The sequence below is a fragment of the Crocodylus siamensis genome, chromosome 3 (genome assembly GCF_052110815.1).
Source record: "Crocodylus siamensis isolate JL-2025a chromosome 3, ASM5211081v1, whole genome shotgun sequence".
In the NCBI taxonomy this organism is placed as follows: Eukaryota; Metazoa; Chordata; order Crocodylia; family Crocodylidae; genus Crocodylus; species Crocodylus siamensis.
Window position 1 is genome coordinate 142,527,160 of NC_143397.1, and position 20,821 is coordinate 142,547,980.

At 48.7% G+C, this 20,821-nt stretch overlaps 1 long non-coding RNA gene across 1 annotated transcript in view; it reads right to left on the bottom strand.

Moving 5' to 3' along the window:
- LOC149868927 (uncharacterized) overlaps positions 1–20,821 on the bottom strand; it is a 291,022-nt gene that overhangs the window by 227,604 nt on the left and 42,597 nt on the right. The window contains exon 2 of the long non-coding RNA XR_016441043.1: positions 1,827–2,013. This is a non-coding gene — a long non-coding RNA (uncharacterized LOC149868927). The remainder of the gene's footprint in view (positions 1–1,826; positions 2,014–20,821) is intronic.

The window sequence follows — 20,821 nt, forward strand, 5'->3', positions numbered from 1 at the left end:
ATTGATGAACCCTAAGGTCCTTCAGGAGTGTCACAACATGCATAATGTCCTTGAGGTCTACAACTCTTGTACCTCTTCAGTGTGTGAAAGTAATTTCTCCGATAAAGAAAAAGGAACATCAAATATTCCTCTACAGTAGCTCACATACATCCTTTATCCTAGCAATTATATGGGATACATAAATAGATTAGCACAGATGACAGTAAAAAGAACAGGTCTAAGCCAATATATATAAAAGTCTATGGAAATATTGCTGTTGTCTTCAGTGGGATGTAAAGTAGGCCTTGATATTTTATTTTTTTAAATTCCTTGGGGAACTCCTTAAAAATTTGGAAAGTTACCTCCCTTCAATCCATCCTTCAAAGCTCTCCTTTGCTGTGATGCCTACAAAAAAAACTTGACAACAATAAGGCTGCTGCTATGTTGCATTCACTACCTCTTGTGCTAACCCCCGCTCTTGCACTGTTCTGGATCAACTCCGTCTCTCCATAGTCAATGTAATCCCTGTTGTCACACTTACATTGTAAGCACTTTGAGACAAGGACTGTTTGTTGCTCTGTATTCTTGCAGTGCTCAGCACTCCAGGGTCCATGGTAAAACAGATAACAATAGGAACAAGAACTGACCAAAACCAAACCCTGCTATTTGATTACAGAGAAAGGTCATGAACACTATGAGGCTGCCTTCTGACCTCATGTAAACTGGTAGGAATCATAAGTAATGTCATTTCACTGAATTATAAAATCACCAATGTTAAGAGTCACTCCAAATTATCACCCATGCACCTGATGTCAGAACCTGTCCCCAATGGGATCAGTGTTTCTAGGCTGGAAGGATAGTTATATTTGTTAATGATGAATAAAGAATAAATTGTATTAAACATGTTCTACTGTTCGTGCTTTCATTTTACTCTTTCCAAACTTCAGGTATAAGTAGCATGCTTTATGTTCAATAAAAAACAATATGCATATTAGGTACTGCATACACAAAGGCACATGCACACATTCCACGCCCCCCACACACTCGCACACAGAGAAAGAAAAAACAATTGAAATAAAAGAAAGTTGAGATTGCAAAAGTAAGCACTATAAATTTTAGGACATACCAGAATTTAAGGTTGCCTCAGTTAGGTCTCTTTGGGTTCATGCATTCTGTTCCATTTTTTAATGACATGAGCACAAACCCCAGCCTTATTCAGTGAACAAGACAGATCATGCACCCTCTTCAGATCTTCAGAGTTACTAATCTTCACGTGATGCACATTATTATCTTTTTTAAAGCTCTTCACAAAGAATAATGCTTGTATATGAACTATATGTTTAGGAAATGAGAGAGTATTATCATCCCCATTTCGCAAATGGCAGCTCAGGGAGAGATACAAAGGCTAAAGTTATCAACAGTTTCACCGATTTGGGACATACAGTTTAAGAAACCTAGGGGGGGTCCAATTCCTCAGAATTTCAACAATCTTTTATGACCCTTTCTATATTCAAAGCATAGCTCCAGCTGGCAGGGGGGCATGGACAGCTCTAGCATCCCCCCTGAAACTGACTCTGCCAGCCACCAGCTGGCCGCTGGGGAACCCTCCCCTCCCAGTCTCTAGGGGGATCCCCTGGTTGTGCCCCACTGGTGCCCCCCCAGACTTGGGAGGCACCAGTCACCCATGATGATATGGCAGAGGAAAGAATAATATCTAGCACTGTGAGACAGCTCTCAACTGCATTACACATGAGCCCAACCTTTTTCTTCCTTCAGTATACTGCCAAATTCACTGCATACCTTCCAATTTCTATCATACGTGAAGCGGAGTCCAAAAGTACACTTACCTGTAAAATGCTGCTTCATCCCTGAGGCAGATCCACTGTATGGGCAGTATGGGTTGAGTCTTCAAAAAATGTAGTTTCTAACTTCTAACAAGACTCCATTGGACAAGTATGGCCAGAACTGTTTCAGAAGTTTGCCCAAGTTGAGCAAAAGGCACCATGGCAACCCTCCAGACGAAATATCAAGCCCCTGCTCCAGAGAACAAAGAAAGGCATTAGAGCTTCCCAGGGAAGTGATGTGAGAATTTAAATGGCCAAATTAACATATTTCCCCTTAACCATATTCTGAGCAATGGCTGACCTCCCCCTCCCTTCCCACCACCCCCTTAATTGAAAATTTCCCCAAAATGCATCCTAAGACAGATAACCATTATGGAAAATTTTGACTTGAATTATTGAAATTTAGTAAAATTAGGATTTTATAAATGAAAAAGAAGTTAGCTGAACTTGCTGGTTCACTACCATCTCTGACCATAGTTACATGACAGCTCAGCCTTCACAAATGTCTTGGCTGAGCTTCTGCACAGTCACTGATTTCCAATTGCATGAAAAATGTCATGATCAACTCATTCTATTGTACTCCCATCAGGAAGTATGCAAAGGGTAAATCTCAGAATCAGAAATTATGCAAGATGTAAACAACACACAACTTATGCAAAACCCAAATCCCACAATAAGAAGACAGTAGGGCTGTGAGAAATTCCACCATATGTTTCGTTTCAATGTTGTTTTGACTCATTTCAAGCTCAAAACAGTGAAATCAGAATGAAACAAAGGGCTTTGAAACAGCCTCAAAATGAAACAAGGGCAGTCGAAACGTTTTGAACATTTCAAAACATTTTGAGTTTCAAAGCTCAAGCTGGGCTTGCCTGCTGGGAAACAGAAAGTAAGGAGAGGGAGGGGAAAGAGGGGGGAAGGACTGCTCTCATGTTGACTGTGTAGCTGACCAGTGACTGTGATCCTTCCCTGAGGTCCCTTCCAATCCCAGTGCTATAGGGGAGGAATGAAGTGCAGTCCATAGGCTTAACTGTGAAAAGTGGTTTGTAAATTCGCTTTGAGGATCAGGCCTGAGAGATTGCAGACAGGTGGTGTTCTATAGTTGTCTTTGACAGATTTTCAGTGTGTGCTCATTCTGGTGCACAGATGTTACTTGGTGTCTCCACATATTTTCCATCAGGGCACTGGGTGCCCCAATGGAGATATGTATTGTAATGTAAAGATATCCCCATGCTGGAGATATTGTTGGTAGGTTTTGTGTGTCTTGTCATGGCATGGCCTGGATACATTCATGTGTGTGAGGGGGCCAGGACCCTGAGGGGCCCGGCCCGAGTGGGGAATCCCGGAGTTCCGCCCCGCTTCCGGGTCTGGGCCCGGAAGCCGGACAGGGAACTTAAGGTTTCCTGGAACTGGAACCGCGCCGACGCGGGACCGGCGCGGGGAGATAAAAAGGAACCGCCTACCCTGAGCAGAGGAGGACGGAGGCTCCAGCGGGAGCCTGCCCCCGGAGCTGCGGAGCCGGGAGATGCAGAGCCGGGAGCCGTGGAGCCGGGAGCTGCGAGGACTGGAGCCGCGGGGCCGGGAGCTGCGAGACCAGGAGCGGCGGAGCCGGGAGCGGCGAGACCGGGAGCTGCGGAGCCTGGAGCGGCGGAGGCAGGTACAGCCGCGCCGCGCGCCAGGCGGTGGGAGCCGGCAGCGGCGAGGCCAGGAGCCGGGGAGCCGGCAGCGGCGAAGCCAGGAGCCGGGCGGCAAGGACCGGCAGCAGTGAGGCCGGCCGCCGCGAAGCCCGGGGCGGCGCAGCACCAGCCGGCAAGGCCGGAGGCGGCGGAGCCAGGGGGCGCAGCAGGCCCCGAAGTGACGAAGGTACAAAAGGGACCGGTGGACATTGCACCGGAGGAAGCCGGGGAGGGAGGCTGGGTCGGAGGGACCCTCCTCCGGCGGCTGCGGGCCGCTTGGCCGCGGGGAAGACCCGCGGGCGGGGGGGGGGCAGAGTTGTAGTCCCCCGGGTCGAGAGAGGAGACCCTGAGGTAGAGACGCCTCAGGACGAGTGGAGCGATCAGCACCAGGGAGACTAGGTGCTGATAGGACTCCTGGTGAGGGCCCAGCAGTGTGGGGTACCCTCCCCCCCCACTGCGGAGCTAAGACGAAGACAAGGGAGCCCTAACGGAGGCTCCCCACCCGGAGGACCGGGCGAGGGTGTAGGGGAGGAGGAGCCCTCAGGACCCCTGGACCTTGGAGGTACTGTACCCCACGTGGACCGCCAGCTTCCCGGCAAGGGTGAACCCCATATTTCCATCAAGTCGTGGCAGGCGAGAGCGGCGAAGCGGGACGGTCCAACGCGTACCCCTCCTCTCCAGGGGACATCCGGGGATCGGGGTCCCACGGTAAGTGGCGCACCCCCATCCCCTTACAACTGGTGCATTGGCCGGGAAGCGAGCCCGGCCTAGCTCGGAGAGCACTACAGCACCATGGAGCTCCCTACGAGTGCGGATGTGACGCAGCAGATGCTGCATCTGATGGCCCAGCTGCTACAGCAGCACCAGCAGACTGCCTTAAGGCAAGCGAGTGTGCAGGAGCATTTGCTCCAACAGCAGCAGACAAGGGCTGGCCCGTATAGCAGGGAAATGAACATGCCCCGCATGAATCGGGAAGACGACGCCGAGGCCTTCATAGAAACTTTTGAGAGAGCGGCTCTCGCCGCAGGCATAGACCGGACGAAATGGGCCAGTAGGCTGGGAGTCCTGTTAACCGGCCCGGCCCAGGCAGCCTACCGAGCCCTGACCCGCGCCGAGGCCAGCGACTACGAGCGGGTGAAGGCCGAGATTCTACAACGCCTTGACATCACCCCGGAAAAGCACTGACAGGCGTTCCGAGGAAACAAGACCAAGGGCGAGAAAAACCCCAAGATGTTGTGGCACAGCCTTAGAGATGAAATGATGAAGTGGCTGAGGCCGACGGAGACCACGAAAGAAGAAATATGCGATCAGGTTCTGCTAGAGCAGTTCCTGACGGACCTGGAGGACGACACCCAACAGTGGGTGAGGTGTCATGGCCCCACAACTTCACTACAGGCTCTCCAGCTGGCGGAGCAATATACAGCAGCCCAGGTAGGTCGGCGCCTGGGCCGGGGAAAACCCAGGGTGGAAGACTCCCCCCAAAAGGGCAGGGGAAGTAAGGCGGAGAAGACCCCAGGGAACCTGGGTGTTAGTTGCTTCCGCTGCGGCGGCAGGGGACACCTTGCCCGGTCCGGCCCGACCGAAGCCGAGTACCCCCCCGGTAAGGGGGCCCCGCTCCCCAGAGGTAGCAGCAGAGTAGGGGAATACACTCGGGAGGAACCTATGGACTGTGGGGTCGGCGGCAGGGAAGACACCTTCCCCAGGCCCCTGCCGCGAGTAAAGGCCTGGGTGGGACAGCGACCACTCATGGCCGTAATTGACACCGGATGCGCACAGACCCTAGTCAGACCATCGCTGGTAGAATGGAGGCGTGCCCCGCGGTGCGCAGGGATCCACCTAGTCTGCCTGCACAATCAGAGGACGCACTTTGAGCGGCGGATCCTAGAGGTCCGGCTGCATGGAGTTTCGAGACGCCTGCCCGTGGGATTGAAGGAGGATATTTTGCACCCCATGATCGTGGGGAGGGACTGGCCGGAGATATACGAGGTGCTGGCCGCTCTCCAGCCTCGAAAGGAACCCCCACAAGGCCTAGCTGGGGAAGAACCCGAACCGCCTTGGCCGGGCGAGCTGGACGGCCTGGCAAACAGTTACCAGTTCCGGGAGGCGCAGGAGGAGGACGCGGAGCTGAGACCCTTCCATGAAGAGGCACTCCAATGGGAGCGGCAACCGGTAAGCCCCACGGCGGATCGGGGACAGGGCCCCCGGGTCGAGTTAAGACAGGGTCTGCTATATCGGATTAAGCTCGACCCACAGACAGGGCGGGAGGGAAGTCAACTTTTAATTCCCTGCCGCTACCGCACACCCTTATTACAACTAGCCCATGGGAACCCAATGGGAGGCCATTTGGGAAAAAGGAAAACAGAGGCCAAGCTGATACGCTGGTGCTTCTGGCCTCACCTATATGAGGACGTGGAGAGGTTTTGTAAAGAATGTCGTCACTGCCAGTTAGTGAACCCCCACAAACCCCCGCGCGCTCCCCTTCAGGTGATGCCCGTGATACAGGAGCCATTCACCAGGGTGGCGCTTGATGTGGTGGGGCCTTTACCACGAAGCACCGCCGGCCACCAGTTCTTACTGGTGCTTATTGATTACGCCACCCGGTTTCCGGAGGCGATTCCCTTACGGACGGTGACGGGCTCCAAGGTGGCCGAGGAGCTTATGAAGTGGGTGGCCCGCTTCGGGATCCCGCAAGAAATCGTGACTGACCAGGGAAAGAACTTTATGTCGGCTGTAATGGCAGCCATGTGCAAGGTGCTCCACGTCACCCACCTAAAAACGTCAATTTATCATCCTCAAACGAATGGCTTGGTCGAGCGTTTCAACGCGACACTGAAAGGGATGCTCCGGCGCTGCACACAGGAAGATCCAGCCAGGTGGGATTTGTTGGTACCACCCTTGCTGTTTGCAGTACGGGATGCCCCACAGGCCTCCACGGGCTACTCCTCTTTCAGCTTGGTCTTTGGGCACCAACCCCGAAGTTTGTTGGACATCCTAAGGGAGAGCTGGGAAAGCGGCGCACGAGGGGGTTGCCAGGTGGCGGAATACGCACAGGAACTGCAGGACAGACTCCACAAGGCCCAGAGAGCAGCCCAGGACAACCTCAAACAGGCCCAGAGACAACAAAAGGACCGATACGACCAGGGAACCCGGGAGAGAGAGTTACAGCCCGGACAGAAGGTGTTGGTGATGCTGCCCAGCTCTCATAGTAAGTTTGAGACGCGGTGGCAGGGGCCGGCACGGGTCATAAGACGAACCGGCCCGGTCAATTATGAAGTCCGAAGGGAGGGCCATCCGAGGGCGTCCCAGGTCTTGCACATCAACCTACTGAAGGAGTGGCAGGAGCCGCACGGGCTCCTTCTAGAAATGGACCGAGAGCCGGTAGATGGGGAGTGTCAAGAGGGGGAGACTGGGCCGAAGACCCGGGAAGGGGGACCACTTGGGGAAGAGATGTCCCTGTCCCCGTTCCAACAGAAAGAGTTACAACAGCTAATCGTAGAGTTTGGGGATGTGTTTTCAGAGACCCCGGGGAAGGCTAGAGGCGTGGAGCATAAGATCCTGACGCCACCAGGCCAGATTGCCAGGGAAAAGTGGCGGCGCATTCCTTTTTTCCGGCGCCAACCGATTAGAGAGGAGCTTAATGGCATGCTGGCCCAAGGCATCATCACGCCTTCCCGCAGCCCCTGGCAAAGCCCGTTGGTGGCGGTGACGAAGCCGGACGGCAGCTTAAGGCTGTGCGTTGAATTCCGGAAAGTGAACGCCATCACCCAGTTTGACGCTTTCCCCATGCCTCAGATAAGTGAACTGGTGGAACGTATCGGGCAAGCCAATTACATCTCCACCCTGGACTTAGCAAAGGGGTATTGGCAGATCCCCCTGCGAAGGGAGGATCAGCCTAAGACCGCCTTTGGGACCCCCTGGGGCCTCTATGAATTCAAACGGATGCCGTTCGGGTTGAATGGGGCCGCCGCGACCTTCCAAAGGTTAATCGATTGGATACTGGCACCCCACCAGGAATATGCCGCCGCCTACCTCGACAACATCGTGATCTTTACCAAGACGTGGGAGCAACACCTCCAGGCCCTGAGACAGGTCTTGCAAGAGTTACGAGGTAAGGGCCTGACGGCCAACCCAAAGAAATGCGCCCTTGGAAGGTCAGAGACTAAATATCTCGGCTTCCAAGTAGGCAAAGGGCTGGTAAGACCTTTACGGGATAAGGTGGCGGCACTTCGGGACTACGAGGCGCCGGCAACCAAGCGGCAGATACGAGCCTTTCTGGGGCTCGCCAGCTATTACCGGCGGTTCACTCCCCGGTTTGCGGAACTGGCGAGTCCCCTGGTAGACACCACTAAGGGGAAGGAACCACCACGCATCAACTGGACCCCAGAGAGACGCAAGGCGTTCAATGAGCTCCGACAGGCCTTGTGCCGAGGAGCGGTACTACATACCCCTAACTTTAACGCCCCCTTTATCCTACAGACGGATGCCTCAGCGTACGCCCTAGGAGCGGTCCTCTCGCAGGAGGTGGAGGGAGTCGAACGCCCCGTTCCATTCGCCAGTCGCCGTTTGAACAAGCACGAACAGAGGTACTCTACAATTGAACGGGAGTGTCTTGCCATCCATTGGGGTATAGACTATTTTCGGTACTACTTATTGGGCCGAGAATTTCGTTTAATAACTGATCACGCCCCGCTACGGTGGCTCAACTCGGCTAAAACCAAGAATGCCTGGATAATGAGGTGGGCCCTGGCACTCCAGCCCTATCAGTTTAAAATCGGGTATAAACCCGGTTGCAGCAACACCGTGGCAGACTTTTTGTCTCGGTGGGGGGAGATAGAGAATCCCCACGAGCCCTCGGTACCGCCCCGTGCGGACGGGGAGAAGCCCTCGGGGGGCGAACATCGCATAGCAAAGGGATCGCCTAGCGGCGTCTCGAGGGGTGGGGTGTGTGAGGGGGCCAGGACCCGAGGGGCCCGGCCCGAGTGGGGAATCCCGGAGTTCCGCCCCGCTTCCGGGTCCGGGCCTGGAAGCCGGACAGGGAACTTAAGGTTTCCTGGAACTGGAACCGCGCCGACGCGGGACCGGCGCGGGGAGATAAAAAGGAACCGCCTACCCTGAGCAGAGGAGGACGGAGGCTCCAGCGGGAGCCTGCCCCCGGAGCTGCGGAGCTGGGAGCTGCAGAGCCGGGAGCCGCGGAGCCGGGAGCTGCGAGGACTGGAGCCGCGGGGCCGGGAGCGGCGAGACCGGGAGCTGCGGAGCCTGGAGCGGCGGAGGCAGGTACAGCCGCGCCGCGCGCCACGCGGCGGGAGCCAGCAGCGGCGAGGCCAGGAGCCGGGGAGCCGGCAGCGGCGAAGCCAGGAGCCGGGCGGCAAGGACCGGCGGCAGTGAGGCCGGCCGCCGCAAAGCCCGGGGCGGCGCAGCACCAGCCGGCAAGGCCGGAGGCGGCGGAGCCAGGGGGCGCAGCAGGCCCCGAAGTGACGAAGGTACAAAAGGGACCGGTGGACATTGCACCGGAGGAAGCCGGGGAGGGAGGCTGGGTCGGAGGGACCCTCCTCCGGCGGCTGCGGGCCGCTTGGCCACGGGGAAGACCCGCGGGCGGGGGGGGCAGAGTTGTAGTCCCCCGGGTCGAGAGAGGAGACCCTGAGGTAGAGACGCCTCAGGACGAGTGGAGCGATCAGCACCAGGGAGACTAGGTGCTGATAGGACTCCTGGTGAGGGCCCAGCAGTGTGGGGTACCCTCCCCCCCCACTGCGGAGCTAAGACGAAGACAAGGGAGCCCTAACGGAGGCTCCCCACCCGGAGGACCGGGCGAGGGTGTAGGGGAGGAGGAGCCCTCAGGACCCCTGGACCTTGGAGGTACTGTACCCCACGTGGACCGCCAGCTTCCCGGCAAGGGTGAACCCCATATTTCCATCAAGTCGTGGCAGGCGAGAGCGGCGAAGCGGGACGGTCCAACGCGTACCCCTCCTCTCCAGGGGACATCCGGGGATCGGGGTCCCACGGTAAGTGGCGCACCCCCATCCCCTTACAATGTGTTTTGGGCTGTAGGAAGTTGGCTTCTGGTGATGAGGTTAGTGAGGTTCAGTGCTCATTTGAATTTACAAACCACTTTTCACAGACCAGCCTATGAACTGCACTTCATCAACCGCCTAGGTACAGAAAGTCATGGACTCACATAGACATTGGAATTCTGATACACTACAACCTGCTAGACATCTGGCTCCCCAGGTACCTCTCCACTTTTACCTGCACTGCTACATCCCTCTGCTCCCGCCCCCCACTCCAGCTTGTCCCTCACCACCTGACACCTCCATTTCCATTTTCACTGACTGGCTTTTTTTGCTTGCATTGCATCCCAGCCTTTGGCTTCTTTACTATTTCTTCCATCCAGGAACAGCACACCTCCCCACCACCCCCCCAACTGCAGCTGCTTCCTCAGCCTGACCAAGGGTTTTTCAACACAAAAGCTTGCTAAGATAGATTTCTATAACTATTCAGTTGGTCTGATAAAAGATACCAGATTAGATCAACCCTAAGGACCATGTCCTTAGACCAACACCCCTAGCACCTGACTGGAAGAATGCAGGGCCCTGGGCACATCTAAGCTCCAGGGCTGGGGCTGGCAGGGAAAGTTCTCTGGCAACTGCTAGAGAAGCTCCTGCAGGAGTGGAAAGAAAGGCTCTGTCACAGTTTGGTTTCCTGAGATGCTGCTGGTCCTACTGTGCTGCTGCTCACTAAGTTATTATTTTACCTGTTATCATTTAAAGTGGTGGACCAGACTGAGGCCGTAGGGGAGGAGGAGTCCTCATTGGGGCATACTACTATGTCATGTAGAGGCCCCAGCACCAGTAAGGGTGCACCTTAACACACACAGTGTCACTCATGTCACAAGTTTTGCTTGTCAGCAGCCTGAGGTACAGTTTCCTAGAAACACCTTCACCTATCTCCTTGAGAGCTGGAAAGCTTCATGGCCTCAGCAGAGGCTACCATGCCTGCAGTTTTTCACTCTGCTGTGCCTTAACACACACATGTGACATGAGTTTTATTTTCAAGACTCTGAGGTGCAGTTTCCCAGAAACCCTGGTACCTATCTCCTTGAAACTTGACAGGCTTTGTGGCCTCAGCAGGGGCTACCATCCCTGCAAGTTTCATATGAATTGGGCAAGAATGACAAAGTTATAGGCAATCTTGTGCTTCCCCATTATAGCCTATGGCAAAATGTCAAAACTGTCAAAACAATACAGTTTCCCTGAACAGTGGTTTTGAAATGAACTAAAACTCAAAACAAAACACTGTCCCATCAAAACGTCAAAATGGAAGTCAAAACCAAATGGTGCTGTTTTGCACAGCCCTAGAAGACAGCAAATACTTGGACAGAAACCTGCATACAAAGTGTCCCAGCTGAACACCACCCCTAAGATCTTACCACTATTTAGATATGCTATTTCTAGGTGGCAATCTTGGGATACTAAAAGGTGGAGAGGCAAGTAAGCTACTGTTCTGTTGAGAATCTAACTAGGGGTGGATAAGAGGGGCACCCATCTTGAGTTTCAAGTTAAAAGGGCTCCAAAATTTCCCCCACTGCCGCAGAGTCCACACCCTGGTGGCATGATCATATTGGACACTCCAAAACAGTCCCTGGCTGCAGCAGCTTTAGTTGCTACTTGAAGAACAACAGCTAGGGAGGGTAGGGCACATGGTGGTGGCAGCAGCAGTTCAGCCAGGGACTGTTTAGGAGTTTCAGTATGCATCGGTGACAGGTGCTGCCTTAATCAGGGGGGCCATGTGCCCCCCCTGCAACTAGTCCCACTGACCCGGGGGGGTGGGGGGGCCCTGTGGCTGATCCTGCTACGGCCAGTCACTGCCACCAATCATGGCAGCCACTTCTGGGAGGTGCTGTGCTGCTTCTGGGAGTGGCTGCAGCGATCAGCCAGTGCTTGCAGGGGGGACACTAGCGCTCCTGCCTGCCCCCCACTTTCCATCATCTAAGTGGCAAGCACAGTCAGTCAGGGGGTGCACCAGCACTCTCAGTGGATGCACATGCACCCCAGTGCACCCGCTATGTATCGCCACTGCCAGCCTGGGTAGAACTGCTGCCCTCCTTCCTTCCCTCAACTCTCAGAACCACAAGTCCCCATCCTCTCACCCCTGCTCTCAGAACCCACTCCCACTCCTGCAGGGTTTATCCCAAGTGCCAGCTCTGCTTGTTACACCACTGCAATAGATAATAATGCCTCACAAAATAAAGCAACTACTGTATTGTTCCAATTACAAGTCAGCCCTGCATATAAGTTGACCCTACACTTCCAGGTTCAGTTTTAGTAAAAGCAGTTTATTTCCTAAATACAAGTTGATAACAATAGAGGAAAAAATGAAACAACCAAGGAAAAAAATTAAATGCACTAAAAATAAGTCTAGTAGAAAATATTTCTGACTTTGTATTTTTGTTGTACACACAAAAATACTGCTAGTACAGGAGTAAAGACTGCTGATTAAAAATCAGTTCTGCATACAAGTGCAATTTTATGATTCTTTTGGATGAAACAAGTAGACTTATAATCAGAGCAATTCACTAATTCAAGTGTCAATGCGACTGCAGCAGTATCTTAATACTTTACAACCTTTATTATATTACTAGCAAATTGACCTCAGGGATGGAGTGCCACCATGATGGCAGGGACAGAGGGGGCATTAAGCACCACACCACACCACCAGAACCCCACACCACCACCGCTGCCTCCAAGGAGCAGGGGCAGGTGGGGCAGGGCCAGCGGTGCTGGCTTTGCCCCCCACTCCTGCTCTGTCCCTTCTGTCCCCACCATCATGGTGCTGCTCCATCCCCGCCATCATTCTCCACCCACCTCCACTCTGCATCTGGCCCCATGCCACTCCCTCCCCTCATCATGGTGGCGCTCCATCCCTGCCATCATTCTTGACAGGCAATTTGCCCCATGTGCAGCACTGGCTAGAGCCACATCCTGCTGGGAGCCATACCTCCCAAGAGCATTACAAGCACACAAACAGATTAAGCTCTTTATATATATAGAATCCTAAGAATACCTCTGTGAGGGAAGGAAGTGCTGTGATGCAATTTTTACAGATGGATAGCGGAGACATCAAGAAATTAAGTGACTTTTATGTCACTTATATTTTATGTGAGGAGTCTGTAACACAGCCCTAACCATAGTCTCTTAAGTTTCAGACTGGCATCCTAAAAAGCAGAACACCACCTTCCTTTTCTTGACCAGATAACAGATCTTGATGAAAGATGATTCACATTTAATGACTGTTTGCCAACAAGTCTTAGTCCCAAACCTCAATAACTGTTATTCAACTGCATAAACACTAAAAGAATGAGTGAAAAAAAGTTTCACAAGGCCACAGTATTTTACCCAGGCCTGTGACTTGGTAAAGTGAGATGACTGTTTCTGTTGTTTTAGGCTGCTTTGCAATTTACTAAATAATTTGCAGACCTGTAGAACAGAGAGGTCAGAACAGTAAGAAACACCTACAATTAAAAATTATCATAACTGCTTAATTATACAGCATAATGTTACCATATGGCTGGTGTTTAAAAGATGCTTATCCCCACTTTGGTTGAGCTGGGAGTGGTAATATATAAGCATCATCTTCCCTGGAATTCCTTTATCTCTTTTCAACTGATTTATTTTATGAACAGTGATAGTCAAACACCAAACAGTCTGATTAGATTCCAGAGACTCTAGATAAGCTAAATTTAAAACTGAGTTTCTTCTTTCATTCACATAATTTGAATAATAAAAAGTAAACAGACTCGTTGACTTCAAGGAACAAGATAAAAATGGTTTGTTTTTTTAATATTTGCTTGTTATTCTCCAAAGAAACAGAAAACTGTTTCAATATTTGGTGTTTGTCACTCATTTATTTAAAAGGCTGGTCTGTAGTAATTAAGCCAACAGTTAGTTTTGCCTCCGTCCTTCTACCCTGTGTGCAACCCTTCTGCATTTGCAGGCCATCATTATTCAGGAAAAGCAATGTTCTTCTGAACATTATTTAAAACCCATTGCATTTTTCTACACAAAATTGTGTAGAGATAAAATGCAAGGGCCATCTAAACAAAGGGTTTTTTACCTAACATGTGGAATACTTCTCAGCACCACACACGCTAAACACGTACAATGTGACAGCCCCATTTTTCATACAGCTGATTCCCTATTTATCAGTTTAACTAGGCAAATGTGTTACCTTTTTATGCAGCCAAGTACAAACATACAAGGCAATATACAACCAAATATATCCCACCAACAATAATCCATGTTGAACAGAATATGAAAAGCAAATGATTAAGATACTAGAAAATGAAGTGATTCCTACTCATTTGGGGACTATCTGGGGCATGTGGGGAGGAAGAGGGGAGCAGGTCCCTGCTGGTACTGGGGCTGCAGCAGGGAATGGGGGGGGGGGGGCAGAAGGGAGTCATCTGCCCCTCTGGCAGGGGTAGAGAACAGGGAACATTTCAGGGACAGTGGGGAGCTGTGCAGCCGGGCTGGTGCCCATGCTCTCAGGGGTGGGGTATCTGGGAAACGCTGCCGGGGTGTGGGGGAACCATAGTGAGGCCACCTGGCACAGTGTGGGAGTCCCAGCCCAGGCAAGGGGTTCCACAGGCCCTCCTCCTCCCTCCAGCCCACGCCCAGGGATAGACTCACTTCACCACTGCCCACACAACCCAGAGCCACTGCAGCTGCCACAGACACTGCACTCCAGCCTGGTCGGAATGGGGCAGCTGGCCCCCCCTCCAGCAGGGTTTGGGGGAGCAGGGGGGCTGTGGGCTGGGAGTGAGGGGCACTGGCAAGGTTGGGGAGCTGTGGGTAGGGAGTGAAGGGTACCAGGGAGTGGAGGTTATGTGGGTCAGGAGTGCAGAACACTGGCAGTGCCAAGGGGTTGCAGGTAGGGAGTGAGGGGCACTTCTTACCCATACTCTGCACAGGTGTCCTCTTTTTTGGAACTAGAAATATAGCAACCCTAACAAAACAGCCCATACTTCAGGTCTCATATGGCTTCACAGTGGCATTTTCAAATCACAGTGTTCAGCTTTCAGTCAAGATTTTGCTTCTTTTGTCTGGAAACCAAAACAATTTTAGTTTTCAGGCATTCTTTTTGTATATATATAAAAAGTTGATTATTCCACCAAAAGCAGACCATTTTTCATAAAATATTTCATTTTACTGAAAACCCAATTTTACATAGAAAAGCAGCATTGATGGAATAATTTCAGCCACCATTATTGCCAGGCTTTGAGCAATCAGGATATTTTTATACTCAGTCTCCCTGCTTATCACCACAAATGAAATGGCAAGCTGGTGTTTTCCCTGTACACAGTACAACTGCTGGTAGGATATCTGCATACAGCACATAAGTAGGCAATCATTGATCATCTGGATCAAGGTGTACACGTAAGAGATCTAGTCAGGTGCCTGATGAATCCCTGTGTATGGAGTCCAGCAACCACCACATCAAGTCCCTCAATGCATACGCCTTGGCAATTGTATGAAGGAGTGGAGGCTGCCCAAAACCTACCAGCCCCCTTTAGACCATTGAGATAGAATCCAAAAACCAGACTGAGTCCAGATAGATATTCAGTGCCCCAATGGCTGTAGCTTCTGCCAGAAAGCAACACGTAAGAACTGCTGCTGACTGCCTGACACTTCAGTGAGGGCGTGTTTCTATCAGGGTGATGTCCCTTAGCCTTTCTCCAACCAAGGAGTACCCACAAGTTAGTAGGCACTATGGTTTTGAGATGCCCTATATTCACCTTACTCTGGAGGCTGCAACATTGTAGTAATTTACAGGAACTAGCTCTCCATGAACACCACATTGCTACCAGGCCCTCCAGTCAGATGCAGTTTACGGTCATATCCAGGACTATTACCAGAGCACATAAATACTGGTGATCAGAGTCCAAGTATGTTTTCCCACTATTCCCCAGGACTTATCTTTGTCCCTTGTCATAACCTCCATGTTTAACTTTTGAACATCCTCTATAGTTTTGAACCATCCCAATTACCAACATGCAACACAAATATAACTGCTCCTTTCAGAAATTCTGACCTGATCCTATGAGTAGGAAACAGAGCCTGAATCCTTTCCTCTGTACTCCATATGGAGCCCACCACATCTCTGAAGGTTTTGCTTTTCAACAGCAGAAGAGACTGATAGGCTGGCTGCTAGAAACCTGGTGGGCTGCTATTAGTAATGTCAAGTCATAGTGATGCAGCTTTACTGGAGAGTGCTCGAGTGGGGTTTTGCCTTGACATTTGCCTGACACCCTATCTGTGTCTTTCTGGCAGACTCTTTGTTCACTCTACTAATACCCCTCCTCTTCATCATGACCAGTAAAAGGAGCTACCAAAAGAACACTGCCAAATTAACACTATAAAGGATATACTTCTTAAAAAGTTACCCTGTCCCCTGGCCAGGTCCCCAACCCAGGGGTGTTAAGAGAGATCTAACACAGTATTTCCATCTAGAATTCTGCACACATACCCAGGCCACAACTACTAATCTATTCATGACAGTTCCTCTTTTGTACCATACCATCTTTCACAGAAGGGAAGAACAGTGAATTCAATGAATGCACTTGCTAGATATAAAATGTTACTGTATATGAGTGATAAATACCAGTGTCCCATCATCCCAGACTAGATATAGATTATCAGTCATGGTGGGCATATTGTTTTTACTTTGCTGGGAGAAGTTCCGCTAACTAGTTATGATTAGATTCTCTCTGTATTTACTATGCAAGCATCTGTGCTGTAACTGGGACTATGTGAACAAAGAGAATTAATATGCATGGTTTAGGGGTTAAAGGAGATTGTTAAAATTAGTCCTTTTCATTCCAGTAGTCTAAACTATGCATTGGCCTGCTCTTATAACATAAAGAATTCTACTTACTGCCAAAGTGGAGCCGCTCTTCTCTCAGATCAACATGGGCTAACCAGCTGCTTGCCTTAAATGTTCTTTTGGAGACACTGGGCTACAAAGGTGGCCTGCAGGGCAACTGCAGAATAACAGGTAGGAGTTTGGACATACAACATTTTGCCTTTATATAGAATTAAAAATTTGTGAAAGTCAGTGTTCTGCAGGCTGCTACATCACTCATGAACCAAGTCCTGAGGACCACTGAAGTTAGCAAGAGTCATTTCATTGAGTTCTGCAGCCTGTGGAGCTGGCTACCAGTCCACCTCCAGGATTCTAAATCTGCCTGCGATAGGGAACATTGGGACCAGGCCAGCAGTGGAAAACTTTCTTACCTTGTCTCTTTCACTTTCCCTGCATTGCTCTATGAGTTCAGGTTGCAGGGAAACACTATATATTCTTCTAAAAAAAAAAAAAAGACCAAACCCCCACCCTGAAAAAACAAAACACCAACATAAATTCAATATAAAAAAAATGCAGACTGTTTTCATCAAGGAAACCAGTTTAATTTTAGATAGGCTATGGGATGTCAGATGGAAGAACAGAGAAATACATTGTGCAAAAAAGCCAAAAAAACTATCAAATTATACCATGAAGAAGCTTCCACATTTACAAAGCTGCAAAAAGTAACCAATAAACCAGTCACCAAGAACTATCCCAAACAGTTCTTTAATCTCTACTATCCCTGGAGAAGGGTTTCTCTTACATATTTCAGATGGTTTATTGCATAAATATTATTTTAGCAGTCATTCTTCAGTGTGTAGGTGGGATCGCCAGTAGGCAGAGACAGTGATAAATGAGTCTCCAGGTGTTGCTGCTCTTTTTAGAAAATCCTTTAACAAGCAGTTATGAAGATTGAGGTCATTTTCAAAGTTATTAGAGCTCCAGTAAGCTTCTTCACTTTTTTTCTTTTTTTTAAAGAAGCACTGTTAAAATTGGCAATCTTGAAATGTTACCTAGCTTTCTTCTAGTTATTGTTCATGAAATCTGTATAATTATTTAATTGTTTTTAACATTTGAGGATGCATTAGATCAATTAATTTATTAAAATATTTCCACTTTTTTTTTCCTTTTAGTTGAAAGAAAGCAAAAAACACCTGAAGTACCCATAAGCAACCTAACAATAACAAATTCTGCTTACATGATGACAGCAAGCACACATGACAGCAGTGCTCAGTTTTGTTAGGGGAATATTACATTTCTTATGTAGCTATGTTAACCACCAGGAGTTGGAAAAGAGTAACTGGATTGTTTTAAGAAATATTCAATTGAACATAAAGACTTTTGCTTCCATGTTGCAAATTCTAATGCAAGCTAAACAGATAAGTGGGGGATAGATTAATTCTAGTACCCAATCTAGGTGAAAGTGGACATGTCACTCATCAGCCAGTATCAAAATTGATGCTGGCACCCTGATTGCCCAGGGTATTAACATAGTTGAGAACTCAGTGGAAGAGAAAACTGAATGACCCTCTGACCACCAGAGGTATTTCCTTTAAGTCAGTAATAGCCACATCACTTTCACTGCTTCTCCCTAGGGCATAAGACTTTTGTTGATGAAGGATTTATGGAAGATTTCATAAGCATGAATTAGATTTGTTTGGAAACATGATAGGTGATGGGAAAACAAATACATGATTGAAAAAACAAAAAGTTATAATTGCCCTTGGCAACAGACCCAGTCCTCTGGTGCAGAGAAGGATGCTGACTTTTACCAATTCAGGTATCCAAAAGATACTGTTTCAAATTCTGAACTTTCACAAGCCCAAACTGAAAACTGTTTAGCAGAAAGGTGTTTTCAAGCAGTAATTTGGTTTTAAACCTTGCATTAGTTCCCATACTGTAATCAGCACCTTGTTCTAGCAATGTAGTGTGTAAGGTTGTAAAATTTTCTAACACCATCAGTCACCTTGCTACTTAAGTAGCATTTTATCATCTAATATCATGTCTCAGCACAGGATTTGAGAGGCTGGTTCTCTTTTGCAATTCTTGCACTCCGCAGTGGTTTTTCTTCCCAAAGACAGCATCATTCCTAAATGCAACCCAAACAGGCCCCATTCTGAGTCATGAAAACATAATACACACCTAAGTACATGCAATAATTTTTATGTAATTTGCTCCTTAGTCATTGTCTAGTCCCATTTTGTAAATCTGAAGTGTACATTTTTTTTAAATAAAGGTCTTCAGTGAAATAATTACTTTTGTGATTCTGTAACCACACCCAGTAAACAGTTCAGCAAGCAAACCGGCTCTACATTTGAAAGCTATAAACAGATTAGTACGAAATTAATAAGGGCCAGAGCCTCAGCTGCAGAAAAATTAGTGTAGCTTTACTGAAGCAAACCATTTCCTACAGACTTGAATAGTCATTTACACCAGCTGAATATTTTGGGTTTTTCCCACCAATATTTTCATCTTGTTTAGAGAAGAATAAGTATACTCCCTCTCTAGTGCATACAGGAAAGGCATCTGCAAGTTGTTTTGGTTATGGTGAGGTAAAAAACTAAAGGACTAGAAATAAATGGTAACCCCAAGCCCATCAGTCCTTGATCAGGGAAGTTTCTATTATAGCTAACAGGGACTTTGCTCAAGTAAGGACCATAGACAAGGACCACTGTTAACCACTGTGTATCTTGAGCAAACTCAGAGAATACTGTCTGTTTGCTGCTTTTGCAAGATTCAGGGAAACAGCAGTTTTCAGTAATTTTCACAATTTTTCAAACATTCAGAGGCATCAATGTATTCAAAATACTTCAGATGGTTTATTATGCTGGATGGGGAGCTGGAAGTCATCAGGTTATTGTGCCCAAGGATCTCAACCTGAATCTGATAAACAAACCTATGTGATGACATAAACAGGGGACCTGCTTTGGATCTCTCATTACCTAGAATCACAAGTCACCAATTTTAAAAAAATTACCAGAAAGGGGGTCATAATTAGGAACACACCTCTCACCCCAAAAATCACCTACTTAATAATAAGTAATTCTGATTGTTAGTTTTTAAATATTATTTAACCTCCTCATGAAACAGGTGAGTAAGTATTTTTATCCCTAGGTTGCAAATTGGGAAACTGAGGCAATGAAGTTACATGGATTTGCCTAGGGCCACACACAAAGCTAATGCCAGGTTAAAATAACAGAAGAGTCCTATTTCCAGGTCTGTGTTCAGACCACACCTTTCACTAGATCATGTAATCCATGAAATTCCCAGCAAAGTATTATTCCACATGCTACATTTTCTTTCTAGTTTTTTTTTTTTGTTCAATCTATATAATTTTTCTAGTCAGTCAACTGTTCTCATCATATTAGTAAGAAAAACTCTGAAGGGGAAGATTGGAAACTGAGAAAGTTAGCTAAATAAGCTGGTTTTAGAAAATTTAAAATCATCCACTGTAAATCAAAACGAATTAAGGTGAGTGGGTGGGGAATGTTCATTTTAAATTTCCATAAAAGGAAAGAGTGACTCCAACGGGCAGGCAGATAAACAAGTAAAACAAGTCCCACAAAGCAAGGAAAGAAAGAGGGACAAGGAAATGACTAAAAGAATCTTTCACATCAATCTTGTAACCCTTCCAAAGATATTTAAGTAATTACTTAGACAAATTATTGACAGAGCATGCCGAAATCATTTACTGAAGAAATACCTGAGGTAGCAATGCATGTAATTCTGTACTGGATGGACCTAAAACTTGCCACATTTCTACTATCAAAGATCCAAAAGTTTCAGAGCAGGAAAAACAGAAAACCATGCCAGCACTTCTGTCACTATGGCACACCAGACGCACACAATATGGCTGGGTCTCAGATTCAGCATGGGGAAATAAAGTCTATCATCTTTCCTTGCCCTCCATTGCAAATCCTTGTGCTGAGGTTTAACCTAGCAAATCATGGGGGAAGGAGAGGGAAATCAGCTGAAGTAGTGAAGAGTGCTATAGAAGAGCGCAGAGTGATTTGCAAGAATGAGATTCAGGCCCTGCCCTGCCCTGCCAACAAGCTTTACATGACGTCCCCATTACCCAAAACAAGAGCAATTTATGGGACCTAATCTTGATTCTGATCTCATTTTGCACATATGTAACAGAGTAAGCCCTGCAGTCCTTGCAAGACTTTTGCAGGAAAAATTAATGGTGTTATCCCCTCACTTCCCAGCTGTTATTGTGAAGAGAATCTGAGGCCAGTGGCTCCAAAGGATTTATTCTGGACGGACACCAATCAGAACTAGGCCCTTGGAATTGAATGTCACTATCTTTCACTTCCATGTGCCCAGTTCTAGTAATGCTGCTGCATCCACCATTCACCAATTACTAATTAGAATGAGTTTCTTCAGGATCCTTCATTTCTCTGACTCACTCCACCCCTTCGCTCTGCTGTA